This window comes from Eurosta solidaginis, chromosome 2 (genome assembly GCF_040869045.1).
Source record: "Eurosta solidaginis isolate ZX-2024a chromosome 2, ASM4086904v1, whole genome shotgun sequence".
NCBI classification, from domain to species: domain Eukaryota; kingdom Metazoa; phylum Arthropoda; class Insecta; order Diptera; family Tephritidae; genus Eurosta; species Eurosta solidaginis.
The window spans coordinates 245,587,581-245,603,299 of record NC_090320.1 but is presented as its reverse complement, the minus strand read 5'-3'; the positions used below and the strand labels follow the sequence as shown (position 1 = coordinate 245,603,299).

The 15,719-nt window shown below is 34.5% G+C and overlaps 1 protein-coding gene across 5 annotated transcripts in view; it reads left to right on the top strand.

Moving 5' to 3' along the window:
- Pgant2 (polypeptide N-acetylgalactosaminyltransferase 2) overlaps positions 1-15,719 on the top strand; it is a 340,430-nt gene that overhangs the window by 18,479 nt on the left and 306,232 nt on the right. The window contains exons 1-2 of one of the 5 annotated variants that reach the window (XM_067767506.1): positions 1,213-1,596; positions 4,418-4,801. The exons of 1 other annotated variant lie outside the window; for it this stretch is intronic. The gene's annotated coding sequence lies outside the window, so the exon portion shown is untranslated. Of the gene's footprint in view, positions 1-1,212; positions 1,597-3,445; positions 3,532-4,199; positions 4,802-15,719 lie in introns of those variants that run through there. 3 more of the 5 variants (XM_067767505.1, XM_067767504.1, XM_067767503.1) reach the window with 3 other exon arrangements.

Sequence of the window (15,719 nt, the reverse complement as noted above, 5' to 3'; positions counted from 1 at the left end):
AGGCCAGAATCTGGTTCTATACCATGACGGCGGCGCACAGCAAGCCAGGAAAATGTTGCTCATAACGTAATATTACTACAAGCTATAAAAACCAATAACTCAGTAAAACAGCCTTATTGTACAAGAAAAAGTTTAAATACTTCATTCATATTACGATGGAAATTCCACTTTATCATACACTCCAAAATTCTACATGAGTTTATGGTCAATGCCTTACTTATAAGAGCGCGCAAGTGTAAATACATGGCATTATTATTATACTCAATCACTTGGCAAGCCCTTATGCGGCAGTTACCCACCGACGTATGCCGTACGTACGGACGTTTGTCGTACGAAGCACGTTTGACCGAATTCTCAAGCCCGTAGGAATCAATGTGTGCGTCTGTGTACATGTACATAACATATTTGTGTGTGTATTGTTTACAACAAAGCACTGTTGCCATTGGCCAGTTTGCATGCATGCTTATGGAAACATCAACTTTTTCCAATTTAATTTTTGATATTGTAAAAGGCCGGAATAAATATTAAATAAGTATAAATAGATTACATATTTATAATCTGCACTTTTACATAATTATTTCGAATTATTTTCACAATTTTTCAATCTTTAATTAGGTGTTTTTGCATAAAAGTGCAAAAGGTCAAAAATTAGCGCACAAAAGTTTACTAGGCAACTCTGTCTAGTGAGAGAGCGATCAGCTGACACGTTCTTACGGAAAAAATCAAAATTGTTTTGATTTCTACGTTCCGGGCTACGTACGTACGAGCGTTGCACGTCGGTGTTTTCGTTTACATTGCACACTCATAATATAGGTCGTGTCAGCTGACACGTTTTTCGTACGTACGTTCGTGAGTAACTGCCGCATTAATATTTACATGCATATATACACACATCATAAACATATACATATAGCTACCACCCCACTATCTCCATCCACAACAGCTGATTTTTGTTTGCACCCAAATTGTAGAGCATGCAAAAAACCCCACCAAACGAACAAAATACAACCAAAATGCATACAAAACGAAACGTAACATTAAACAATTTAGCGCAAGTTGAGAGCGAACATGTCGTGAGCGCTAAAAACTCTTATACGCCCATTGTTTGAAGAGAGTACACTCACTGTTGCTTGCTGCAGTAGCCGGCAGCACGTGTATAAAATGTTAGGCGCCACAACAAATCTGGTCATTTGGCATTCGTTACATGTGTGTTCGTGCTGCGGCATCTGAAACCGCTACTACGATAACGGTAAAGACGCGAATTAAGTTGTGGTAGTGAAACGCCATCTAATAGAAGTTGCAATTAAAAAGGATAAGCGCTTCTTCAGCGTTAAACAAAAAAAGCTGCTCTACGGTCGCGGCGCATCAGTTGTTTCAAAATCGTGCATTCGGATTGTTCGCGTTTCTTTTGTGTTTAATATCTGCGCTGTAAACTGTTTTTGGTCGCTCTAACAAAATTGGCGGTTATTACGCGACGACGCGTCTAACGAGTTTTTGTGACAAATTTGGAGTGTTAAAAAATTGATTGGAATTTGATGGTCCGGTTTTTTAGTTCAGGGGCGAATAGCAAATTGATTATTGAAGTGATTTTTGAATGTAAGTGGAAGCTTTTTTTAATGAATATTTTCTTTGATTTATGATGGTGCTGCGCAGGCGTTGTTAAAGTGCATACTTGTGCAATAAAAAATATATACCGGAGTAAGCAATGGCAGCAATTCCGAAATAAAACAAAATTGGTTAAAAAAAAATTGGTATCGAAAAGCTAAAAAAATCAATTTTTTTGATAATTTAAGTATTTACTTTTTTGCTTCAAATCGAAAAACTAAAAAAGTTTTTAAAATTTAAGAATAAAAAGAAATTTTAAATTTTTCTGCAAATCAAAACATTTAAGAATTTGAAATATGAAATATGAAATATTTATGCAAATGAAAACATCAAATTGTTAACGAAATAAACAAAAATATAAGAATTTAAAAAATAAAATTTAAAAAATATTCTAAAATTTGAATATTTCTCAAATCAAAACAAACAAAACAAAAACATATATAAAAATGTAAAAAAAAAATTTCAGTTTTTTTTCTGCAAATCCAAACACCAAAAAAGTGCTTACGAAAAAAAAATAAATTAAGAATTTGAAAAATAATCAAGTTTTGTCTGCAGAATTTTTTTTTATTTATTTTTTTTTTTTGGTTCTTTTTATTTTATGTGCAACACCTGTGCAAAAACACTGAAACATTGTTTACAAACTAAGAAAAAAAATTTACTGAAATCTTTACTTTTTTTTTAAATCAAAAGGCTAAAAAGTGTTCACGAAAGTAAAAAATTTATAAATATAGAAAATAAATATTTATTTTTTCACAAATCTATACTCCAAACTAATGATTAAGATATAAAACAAAAGAATATTTAGAAGTTAAAAAATACAGTTTTCGTTTTTTCGTAAATCATAAGTGTTAACAAAATAAAATATTAAGAATTTAGAAAACTTGATTTTAAGTTTTTCATAAGTTAAAACACAAAAAAGAATTTGCGAAATAAAAACATATAGGAATATGAAAAAAAATCTAAAGTTTTCTGCAAAAAATTTAAGAATTGGGGAAATATATTTAAACTTGTTTAACTGCAAATCAGAACGCTGAAGAAATGTTTATGATATAAAATAATTTAAGAATTTAGAAAATCTAAATTTTAATCAAAGCAAATAACTAAAAAAGGTTGAGCAAATAATAACATGAAGGAAATTGAAAATTAAAATTTATTTATTTAATAATTTTTAAGAATTGCGGAGATATATTTAATAATATATTTATTTTTTTTTTTTTTTTGCAACAAAAATACTGGAAAACGGTCAGTAATATAAACAAAATTTAAGAATAAAAAAATTTTAATTTTGAAAATTTATAAATTTTTTAGCAAATCAAGACACTAAAAAGTCTGTACGATTTAAAAAGAATTTAAGAATCTTTAAAAATAAAATCTATTTTTTTTTTTGCAAATCAAATCATCAAAACAAAAAAGTGCTTACAAAATAAAAGAATTTAGAAAATAAAATTGATTTTTTTTTCTGCAAATCAAAACACTGAAAAGTTTTTACAAAATACAAAAAAAAAAAAATATATTTAAAAGTTTTAAAAACCAAATTTAAATTTTTGTTTTGCAGATAACTTTTTTAGAAGAAGGAACAATATTTGAGAGCCCCAACAAAAAAAACTTGCATCAATAAAAAAAATTGAAAAGTGTTAACGGAAAATTTCATAAAATTAACAATTTAAGAATTTGGAAAAATAAAAAATTTTTTCATCCAGATAAAAACAATAAACAAGTGTTGGAAGAATATAAACATACAAAAAATAATAAAAAAATAAAAAAAAATTTTTTTAATTAGAAAATTAAATTAAAATAATTTCAAAATATCAAAACATTAAAAAAGTGTTTCAAAAGAAAAAAAAAATTGTTCTCTACAATAAAAAAAAAATTTAAAAGTGTTAACGAAAAATTTCATAAAACTAAATAATTTAAGAATTTGGAAAGGTATAACATTTTCTCACCCAGATAAAAACACAAAACAAGTGTTATACCTATATGACACTACTTTATTTTCGTGTATTTTTTTCTTGTATTTTATCTTCAACATTTTGTCGCACTCCCTCCTAATACGGCTTCAGTGCTGGTGTAAGTGTGTAAACTATATTTCAAAAAACTAACGAAATACAAGAAAAATACAACCTAGTTTATTAAAAACAAACGAGCGAGTTTGTTTTTCGATAGGTTTTTTTGACATTCGGCCGCTTTTTCTTTATTTTTTCTGACAAATGAAAATTTGGTTTTTAGTTTGAAAATTTGGTGCATAAAAACACAATTAAAATCAACTTTCTTGTGAAAAAAGTGAACCATTAAAGACAGAAATAATTTTCGCGTGTTATTTGCATTGTTTTTATTGTTAAAAATGTTAATGTAAAAATAAAATGTAAAACATAGACAAAAACATGCCAAACTCACTAATTATATGGAAATACCGGTCTCGCTTTTTCATGATAGAAATTGTTTTTGTGTTTTGAAGTTCCGATAAAGTTTCGTGAGTTTTTTTAGCTTGGAATCCAAGCAAAAATAAAGTAGAGTCATATATGATTTAGAAGAATACAAAAATACAAAAAAAAAAAAAATTTTTTTTATTAGAAAATTAAATTAAATATTTTCAGCAAATCGAAACATTAAAAAAGTATTTCAAAGAAGAAAAAGAAATTGTTAAAAAAATTGTTCTCTACTAGAAAATAAAATAAAAAAGTGCTCGCGAAAATTGCAGCTATAAATAAACACACAAACATAATCAACAGTTTGACCTTAATTGTGTACATACATTTATCACATACAAATATTTCGTTACTCACTTTAATTACCGTTTATCTAATCTTATCAGTTTGTTTCGAACTTTAATCAACGCAAGTGAGCGCGAAGTGTAAACAAATAAATTTGTACAATGCATTTATACATACAAATATACATAGATATACAGAAATAAAGAAAATCAGTTCTTGCTTTGCTTGGCACCGTCGCACACGCATACATACACAAAACCACATTCAAAAGTCCCCAAAAAGTGCTACGTGGAGTATGAATGTAGTGATTTATAAGGAAGTTGCAGTTGTAAACAAACAAATATAATCAATCACACAACTTTGTGTGTATGTATTTACTTAGAGGAAAAAATTTTCGAAAGTTTAAAAAACGCAACATTAATAAATTCAAATTTAATATAGAAATTCGTAGCACAATAGGCGTCCAAAATATTGCTCCTCACCAGGTGTGTTCTAAATTTAAATGGCTCAGCAATTTACCTTTCTATGTAGATATGTTTACATGTTGGGTCGTTGTTTGTGTGTGCTAGTCTTTTGAGTGTTTTTTTTTTTTTTGTTGATAAATGCGGCTGATAACTAGTGAACATGAAATATCAATTTTGAGGAAAATTCATTGAACCGAGTTTGAAGTTTAAACGTAACATAAAAAGAATCCAAGATAAATTTCCTTCCGGTTTGTGTTCGTGCGGTGTGCCAAATACGGAATGTGCGAAAAATGTTTTTCTTTCTACAAGAAAGCAAACCCCACTGCTTTTACAATTTCAACTTATTACAAAGAAGGTTCAAAAAATTGCTTAAACCTATGAATAGTCTAAAATTTAGGCTCAAATTTCTAACCATGCATGACAAACATTGGGACAACTCTCTTTGAATCCACGAATCCCACCCAAATTTGCCAAGTATATACAGACATTACACCACTACTTAAATGGAAAACCATGTTCCAAACACACGGAATAAAAAAAAGGCACCATTCTCTATGATAGCAACATTTTCTTGGGCATCTCTTGTATATACCAATGACCTTTTTACATCTGGTCGAGTTTTTGATGCTTACCCATCAATAATTTTATAATAGACTAGCAGGCCCGTCAGAGGTTGTTCTGTCCTAAATTTGGGCTATCTGCATACATTTTAATAAGCTTTTTCCGTCTGACTATGCCCTCCCCCATCTTCACTTTTTCCTAATCCTTTTATTCACTCCTCCCTCCGTCTTTTTCGTTTCATCTATCTCCATCTTCGTCACATTCTATCTCTTTCTCAATCTCTTTCTCTTCTCTCAATTTCTTCTCATTCTTCTGCATCCCTTATTGCCTGTCCCAGAGGGTGGTATGTATTTTATTCCAGTCCCAGTCCCAGTCCCACTCCGAGTCTCAGTCCCAGTCCTAGTCCTAATCCCAGTCCCAGTCCGTCTCTGGATAACATATTACTCTGTACTAAAGCACTCATCAACAGCTTTCATTTGATATCCATATTGTATAAACACTGTCTAGGCATTCACTGGCCCACGTCTTGGCCTATATCTCGAAACCCTAGTAACCCAGGGCTATGAAAATTATCACCTACACAACTAAAGACTCTCCTGAATTAAAAAAAAATGTCATAGTACCTCTAAATCGCAGGCCCCCTCAGAAACCCCTCCTTCCCCCACCCTCTTGGCGTTCATGGTGATGTGCTATACTTGATATCATTCGCTATAATATTTTTATTGATAAGCAGGTTGTTTAATTAAACACCAAGCAATTACACGGAAGTATATCCGAACCACCTGAACATATGAGTGCCGGTGCGTATACGTAACATTTTATTATTACATATAAAAATATAAAAAAATTTGCAATAAAATAATATTGCGACTATAAAGTGAGATATAGCCTATCCTATCTTTCAAGTTAGATCAAACTACACACGGGGTGCAAAACAAATTCAAAATCGGTTTAGTAGTTTAGGAGTCCATCGCGGCCAAAAATGTTGTGACACGTGTTTTTTTATATATTAAGATTTCGTAGTTTTGCGGAAACCTCTGTGACTTAACTCAGGTTGAACTGGCCGGTCCATGAGGACCTCACATTGGCTGAATGAGTCCATAGTATTACCAAAAGTTTTTTTAATGACCAAATTTAAAAACCCTATCAAACACCAGAACCTAAGTATGTTATAAAATAACTCCGTCGTCTTGGCAAACACTAGTAGCTTTCTGGGACCTATGCCACTTTCTGCTTCTAGAGACAGCTATATCACTCCCAATAGTTGGAGTCTTAACCTGGCAAGGGCAGGTTGCGAGCACAAAACGTGATCGATCAGTTCCTCCTCCAACCCGCAACTCATACATCTGCTATCACTGACCAAGCCTAATTTAAGGTCATGTGACGCCAGAAGGCAGTGACCTGTCAGAATAGCCGTCATAAGTCTACAGTAGTCTATTTTTAATGATAGAAACAACTTTGTGAGTCTTAATCTATAAGACCTCCACATAATCTTCGATACCTTACAGCACCGCGCTTGGACCCACGCCTTTCCCGCTTGGTCAATCATGTGCACCCCTTCCGTTAATATCGTCCAATCTAACTGGAACGTCTACGGAGCACGCCGTTTTAGCTAGTTCATTTGCGTTTTCATGCCCATCTATTCCGATATTCACTGGAATCCAATATATGTAGGTGTATGCTTTCCCCGTCCTGATTTTTTCAGGAATTGCTTACAATCTAACACACTTTAAGATGCTGAGCTATGCCAGATTATTGCCTTAACTGCTGCTTGGCTGTCAATATAAAAGTTCACACGGCTGCAGTTTAAGCTTTCTCTTTCAGTTCTTCTACTGCTTTCGTTATGGCTAATACTTCCGCTTGGAAAACGTTACAGTGGTCTGACAGCCTATAGGATCTATTTATTTCGCGGTCAGCACAGTATACCGCAGACCCTACTCTTTCCACTAGTTTGGAACCATCAGTCCACATATGTATCGCCTCATCCGCCATTTTAACATCTTTGCGTCACCGCTATTGTGGCTTTAAAAGCCTCCTCGAAGCGTATATTGCGAATCAGGTAGTCTGTTTCCTTTATATAAAGACATATTCTTGCTGAACTATGATTTAAAAATGTTAACATAGAAATTGTAAAAACACTAAATAGAAATAAAAAATATAAAGGTAGAGCGCAATTAATTGACTATATAGGGCTGATTACATTCAACACGCCATCTACAGACCACAACCACAATAAAGCAAAGCTTGACGACAGCCGTAGCCAAGCATTGGCTTCTTGATTACTTCGAAAGCGGCAGCCACTAATATAAATTACAGCAAACAGTAGCGAAAAATTTAGAAAAAACATGTTAATTATGTTCAAAAAACGCCCAAAAGAATGATTTTAGATTTTATTATTGGTAATTTACCTATATTTTAGTTTTTATTGACAAGATAAAAAGGACGCCACTCATTGTCGCTTCCTAAAATAAGATTAAGGTTTAATCTGTCTACAATGGCTTTCGTGATTGATTGTCGTGCTGCTCTGTCGCGCTTAAAATAACGACATTCATAAGAACATGTTTAAAAATAATATGACAGATGTGGCGGCTACACCGCCGTCGTGAGTGTAATCAGCCCTTATATTGATAAGTTGACTCCTTTTCTGTCAACTTTCCAATCCAAGTAATGTACGCTATATTTTTTTTTCTCATAAATATTTTTACAATTTCTATGTCAAAATTTTTAAATTAAAGTTCAGCAAGAATATGTCTTTATATAAGGACACATTTTTCGCTAATTTTTGTACATATATATAAAAGAAATGCTTGAATTTTTTAAATTTTATTTTTTTTATATTATAATCAAAGCGATTTATTTGTTAATAAAATTTTCCATATTATAATTAGTGGCTTAGCACTTTCCAAAATGAAATGAGAAATAAATGTTGCTCGCCGTGTTGGCCAAATATCCTTTATGTGTAGTTTTCTACTAATTTACAACAAAAGTGGAAAGCAAATTTCCAACAACAGTCGAATTATTCTAAAGTTTGTTTAAAACTTAAGCAAACAATTTTTATTTAAAGATTTCAACAACAGGTCATATAGCTCAAACCTTTTGAGTTTACCCGTAAGAAGGCACCTCCAAAAGGCCAGCTTTCTATTTTTAGGGTAATTTTGAATAGTAGTTAACTTAACAACTTATAGAACATATAGGCTGACGTATAGACCTATGAATGGATGAGCAATGCTAACATAACTTTTTTTTGCGGTTGATCAAAAATTTCGGTATGCGCTACCACTGATCAAGTCGATAGTGGCAACCGAAAAAATCGGACTTTTTTCCCTAAAGTTCACTCTTCCTGGAAGCCAAAAACAAAGTTTTGTTAGGATGGGTTCCCGGACATCAGGGACATGAGGGTAATGAACATGCAAATTACCTAGAAAAGCAGGGTGCTTCTGCAGCATTCTATGGTCCAGAACCCTTTTGTGGACTCACAAAAGCACACACCAGAGAAACCATAAGTAATTCAGACGTCACTGGATTGACTGCCCAGGGCAAAGACAGGCCAAACTGTCTATACTTGCGGCAACGAAAATGTCAGCCAAACTCATTAATCCAGCAGGGAGGACTTACGAACTCGCACTGGGTACTATACGGGACACTGTGGTCTACGATTTCACCTAAGTAAGTTAAATCTATCAGTTACTCATAATTGTCGTTTCTGTGAGCTGGAGGATGAAACGCTGGTTCACATTCTCTGCGAATGTGTCGCTTTGGCAAGGCAGGGACTCTCCCATCTAGGTTTTGCGACCCTTAATCCCTATGTGATATGGAGTAAAAAGCCTGAAGAAGTATTTAGATACCTTAAAACCCTCCACATACAAAATTAGACTGAAAGATCATGCACAATAGATCAGGTCTAATAATAATAAATTTTCATAAATTATCATTTATTAACAAAAAAATTACATATAAGTAAATTATGTATAAGTTATTAAATATATGTACATAAATTCGTATTTCTAAGTACTACATATACTGCGGCTCATATATCATAAACATCTAAGGCTACATTGAACGCAAAATGTCACAGCCAATAAAAGTGAATTTTGATTATGTTGAATGTTCTTTCCTATGGCATTTTCTTTTCTGAAAATAATGTACGTTCTTAGTTCTTGTCAGCACTATCGTAAGTTTGTGTGTTTCTTTCATAAAATATTTCTCATTGAACAAGAAAAGGAGTTTCATTACCTACAAATAAAGCCCTTTTGCAGAGCGCCATGTGACTTAGTTCAAACGCTAGAATCTTAAAAGCAGTATGAGCGTAACATTTTTTCCAGAAAAGAAAATGCAATTGAATTATTTTCCATTTTTTCATCAACAAAGTAAAATTTATTTCAACTTTTCTTTTACTTGGGTGTAGGCGCAACTCTCGTTCTAAGTTTTCCAGTTCTTTAAATAATTTTTTTATATAATATCCTTTTACATTGCACAAATAACAAATCAGCTCAATCTGCGCTTTTTAAAAATCAAATGAAATTTGGCCTTAGTGGAGGTTATGCCATGCCCTTGCTATAATTGCTCACTTCAGCTTTCCTGCGGCGCAATAAAATCAACTTTCTGGGTATTGAAATTTTGATACCAACGCTCAAAAGGTCTTATTTGTCATAAGAAAAAGCTGTTTTTACCACCCTAATGTGCATGCGCACTTACATAGATATGTGTACCACAATTTGTTTTAAATTGGTTGAAGGTCAATAAACGCTAATTATACACAATCTTTCTTGTTTGTATGACTTCTTAGAAAGTGAAAATTTACACATGATAAATTTTTTGTTTAACAAGTAAGGAAGGCTAAGTTCGGGTGTAACCGAACATTACATACTCAGTTGAGAGCTATGGAGACAAAATAAGGAAAAGCACCATGTAGGAAAATGAACCTAGGGTAACCCTGGAATGTGGTTGTATGACATGTGTATCAAATGGAAGGTATTAAAGAGTATTTTAAGAGAGAGTAGGCCATAGTTCTATGGATGGACGCCATTTAGGGATATCACCATAAAGGTGGACCAGGGCTGACTCTAGAATGTGTTTGTACGATGTGGGTATCAAATGAAAGGTGATAATGAGTATTTTAAAAGGGAATGGGCTTTAGTTCTATAGGTGAACGCCTTTTCGAGAAATCCCCATAAAGGTGGACCAGGGGTGACTCTAGAATATGTTTGTACGATATGGGTATCAAATGAAAGCTGTTAATGAGTATTTTGAAAAGGAGTGATCCTTAGTTCCCTAGGTGGACGCCGTTTCGAGATATCGTCATAAAGGTGGACCAGGGGTGTCTCTAGTTGTACGATATGGGAATCAAATGAAAGGTGTTACTGAGCGTTTTAAGAGGGAGTGGGCATTAGGTCTATAGGTGGACGCCTTTTCGAAATGTCGCCATTAGGGTGGGCCAGGGGTGACTCTAGAATGTGTTTGTACGATATGGGTATCAAACGAAAGGTGTTACTGAGCATTTTAAGAGGGAGTGGGCATTAGGTCCATAGGTGGACGCCTTTTCGAGATATCGCCATTAGGGTGGGCCAGGGGTGACTCTGGAATGTGTTTGTACGATATGGGTATCAAATGAAAGGTGGTAATGAGTATTTTAAAAGGGAGTAATCCTTAGTTCTATAGGTGGACGCCTTTTCGAGATATCGCCATAAAGGTGGACCAAGGGTGACTCTAGAATGTTTGTACGATATGGGTATCAAACGAAAGGTGTTACTGAGCATTTTAAGAGGGAGTGGGCACTAGGTCTATAGGTGGACGCCTTTTCGAGATATCGCCATTAGGGTGGGCCAGGGGTGACTCTAGAATGTTTGTACGATATGGGTATCAAACGAAAGGTGTTACTGAGAATTTTAAGAGAAAGTGGGCATTAGGTCTATGGGTGGGCGCCTTTTCGAGATATCGCCATTAGGGTGGGCCAGGGTGACTCTAGAATGTGTTTGTACAATATGGGTATCAAATGAAAGGTGGTAATGAGTATTTTAAAAGGGAGTAATCCTCAGTTCTATAGGTGGACGCCTTTTCGAGATATCGCCATAAAGGTTGACCAAGGGTGACTCTAGAATGTTTGTACGATATGGGTATCAAACGAAAGGTGTTACTGAGCATTTTAAGAGGGAGTGGGCATTAGGTCTATAGGTGGACGCCTTTTCGAGATATCGCCATTAGGGTGGGCCAGGGGTGACTCTAGAATGTTTGTACGATATGGGTATCAAACGAAAGGTATTACTGAGCATTTTAAGAGGGAGTGGGCATTAGGTCTATAGGTGGACGCCTTTTCGAGATATCGCCATTAGGGTGGGCCAGGGGTGACTCTAGAATGTTTGTACGATATGGGTATCAAAGGAAAGGTGTTACTGAGCATTTTAAGAGGGAGTGGACATTAGGTCTATAGGTGGACGCCTTTTCGAGATATCGCCATTAGGGTGGGCCAGGGGTGACTCTAGAATGTTTTTACGATATGGGTATCAAACGAAAGGTGTTACTGAGCATTTTAAGAGGGAATGGGCATTAGGTCTATAGGTGCACGCCTTTTCGAGATATCGCCATTAGGGTGGGCCAGGGTTGACTCTAGAATGTGTTTGTACGATATGGATATCAAATTAAAGGTATTAATGAGGGTTTTAAAAGCGAGTGGCCCTTAGATGTATATGTGAAGGCGTTCTCGCGATATCGACCAAATGTGGATCAGGTGATCCAGAAAATCATCTGTCGGGTACTGCTAATTTATTTATATATTCAATAACACTAACAGTATTCCTGCCAAGATTCCAAGGGCTGTTGATTTCGCCTTGTAGAACTTTTTCATTTTCTTCTACTTAATATGGTAGGTGTCACACCCATTTTACAAAGTTTTTTCCAAAGTTATATTTTGCGTCAATAAACCAATCCAGTTACCATGTTTCATCCCTTTTTTCGTATTTGGTATAGAATTATGGCATTTTTTTAATTTTTCTTAATTTTCGATATCGATAAAGTGGGCGTGGTTATGGTCGGATTTCGGCCGTTTTTTATACCAAGATAAAGTGAGTTTAGATAAGTATGTGGGCTAAGTTTAGTAAAGATATATCGGTTTTTGCTCAAGTTATTGTGTTAACGGCCGAGCGGAAGGACAGACGGTGGACTGTGTATAAAAACTGGGCGTGGCTTCCACCGATTTCGCCCATTTTCACAGAGAAGAGTTAACGTCATATAATCTATGCTCATACCAAGTAAATTTTTGTTCGACTTATGGCATTAAAAGTATTCTAGACACACTAAATGAAAATGGGCGGAGCCACGCCCATTTTGATATTTTCTTTTATTTTTGTATTTTGTTGCACCACATCATTACTGGAGTTGAATTTTGACTTAATTTACTTATATACAGTAAAGATATTAAATTTTTTGTTAAAATTTGAATTTAAAAAAAATTTTTTTTAAAAAGTGGGCGTGTTCTTCATCCAATTTTGCTAATTTTTATTTAGCACATATATAGTAATAGTAGTAACGTTCCTTCCAAATTTCATCATGATATCTTCAACGACTGCCAAATTACAGCTTGCAAAACTTTTAAATTACCTTCTTGTAAAAGTGGGCGGTGCCACGCCCATTGTCCAAAATCTTACTAATTTTCTATTCTGCGTCATAGCGTCAACCCATCTACCAAGTTTCATCGCTTTAATCGCCTTTGGCAATGAATTATCGCATTTTTTCGGTTTTTCGAAATTTTCGATATCGAAAAAGTGGGCGTGGTTATAGTCCGATCTCGTTCATTTTAAATAGCGATCTGAGATGAGTGCTCAGGAACCTACATACCAAATTTCATCAAGATACCTCAAAATTTACTCAAGTTATCGTGTTAACGGACGGACGGACGGACGGACGGACATGGCTCAATCAAATTTTTTTTGGATCCTGATTATTTTGATATATGGAAGTCTATATCTATCTCGATTCCTTTATATATGTACAACCAACCGTTATCCAATCAAACTTAATATACTCTGTGAGCTCTGCTCAACTGAGTATAAAAATGTTAGCATTGCAGAGTTTATCGCACTAAAAAGCTTAATGTACGTATATACATATGTACATATGTATGCCAGTAAAGGTGCCCATCTATCGAAACATGCAATAGACACGAGAAAGATAGAAAAAATGATAAAGAAAAACTTGAAGACAACCTCTTTGTAAACATACCAAAGTAATGATTTTTATAAAATAATGTGATGGTTCTAAATTAATGGAAGAGATCGGGTCTGCGGTTTACTGCGTCGATCCAGAAAGAAGAGGTCCCACTTATGATAGTCAGGCGGCGATTAAGGCAATAATCACATATAGTACTTCAACAAGAATTGTCCTGAAATGCAAAGAAGAATTGGAAAAACTTCGCTCAAGCCGGACCATACATACCTATATACTCGGTTGCCGGTCATGAATGGATAGAAGGTAACTACGAGTAGACAAAAGAGGGTGCAGCACTCGCTGAATCGCCGGTAGACGTCCCAACCTGTTTGAAAGAAGTCAAAAGCAGACAGAAGCTGCATATAATTCATGAAGTAGGAAAGTCGTGTACAGCAGAGCGGGGCTGCAAAATGTCTTCTCCATCATGGGGAAATCCAACGATGCTAGACTTACAAAGTTGCTCATATCTCTAAAGAATCAAGACTTAAATCTCACGATGGGAATATTAACTAGACATTAACTTGTGGCGTTACACGCTTATAAGTTAGGCCTCGTCCGTCACAGCAGATGTAGGAAGTGCAAGCTGCAGGAAGAAACGGATGAACACGTTCTGTATTCGTCTCCTGCACTCGTCTGGTTAAGCCTCCAGCTATTAAGAGCAGCAGAGCTGCCAGATCTCTAGGCAGCAATTAAGATAGGTCCAAGAAAACTGCTAGTGTTTGCCAAGAGGACGGAGGTATTCTATAACATATATCCTGGCACCTGATTGGGATTCTTCCGTTTTGTTGTCAAACAAATTCGGGTAACACTATGGACATATTCAGTCTATGTGAGATTTATATTGACCGGTCAGTTCAACCTAACCTAACCCCAAAAAATTGTAGACAATGAACTTTTCATAAAATGAGTAGTATGGTAGGTAGGTGAAATGGCTGTGACCCTGGTCGCCCAAGTAGCTATTTAAAGCCGTTTTGATGCCATGTAACTCGTCTAAAAACCTACGGACTGTTACGGTCAATGTATTACAACCAGCCAGAGTTGTTGATAAAATTAAGAATATTCGGGATTGCTATCACAGATAACCCTCTCAGGTCTTCTAGAAACGGGGTTCCAAGGAAACTTAGCCGGGCTCTAGATAGAGCCGGACATTTACACATAAAGTGTTCTACTGTCTACCTGACATTTTGATCTTTGCAGCTTCTGCAGTAGTCGTTATACGGAATGCTCATCTTTTCCGCATGCGTACCTACTGTCCAATGACCGGTGCAGACTGCTATCAGTTTGCGTGTGTTAGCCCTGGATTTGTTCAGTAGTATGAATAGTATGAATAACCCCACAATTCTAGTCAATGAACAAGAATGTTTGCTGACTTCTTTGGTTTTTGACTGCAGGGTGGAAGATACTGAAGGGTTTTGGTTTTACATGGAGGTTGGCTACTGATTTTCTATTGTGGCGGTGGGTGAAAAGTTGTGTCCAAACAAATCTCCTATTAACTCAAGTGCTGCTTTTTATTCCACATGAATTGGTATTGTAATTTTTAGTACTTTTTTAAAACACATTTTGCAATAAGCCTTTTATGTTAGTGAATATATAAATTTTATCAAAGCGTCATGACTCATGACTTTTAGTATCCATGAATATAAATACGCTCAAACGACGATTTAAAATTGATCAGAAATACATATATTTATATTGGCATGAAATTCAAAAATCATTGTACATATATATTTATTACGCAACATAAAACCGTTTGACTGATTGAAATTGATAGAGTGAGATTTAACGGTGATCTAATAAAAATCCACTCAAATCACTATACATATGAATGTAAATAATGTCCTTTTATTTTGTAGTGTCATTGTTGTTGTATGCTCATAAAATATTTACTTTTAACTTTTGCAATTTTTATTTATTTTTTTGTTTCGTTTTTTCGTAGCTTTTAGTTGAATATTAACAATTCACTTTGTGGTTTTTATTGTTTATTGCTTGTCACTCATTTTTTATAAAGCCTTGTGCAACGATTTTATTTAAATTTACCAGAATTAATTATTTGGAAGGATTTATTTCTTTTATGAGGGATTTTTATTTCAATATTTACATACATTAGACCGTTTAGCAAAAAATTCAAAATTTTTATTCGGTTTGATTTTGAAGGGGAAAAAAGTACTAAGAAAATAAA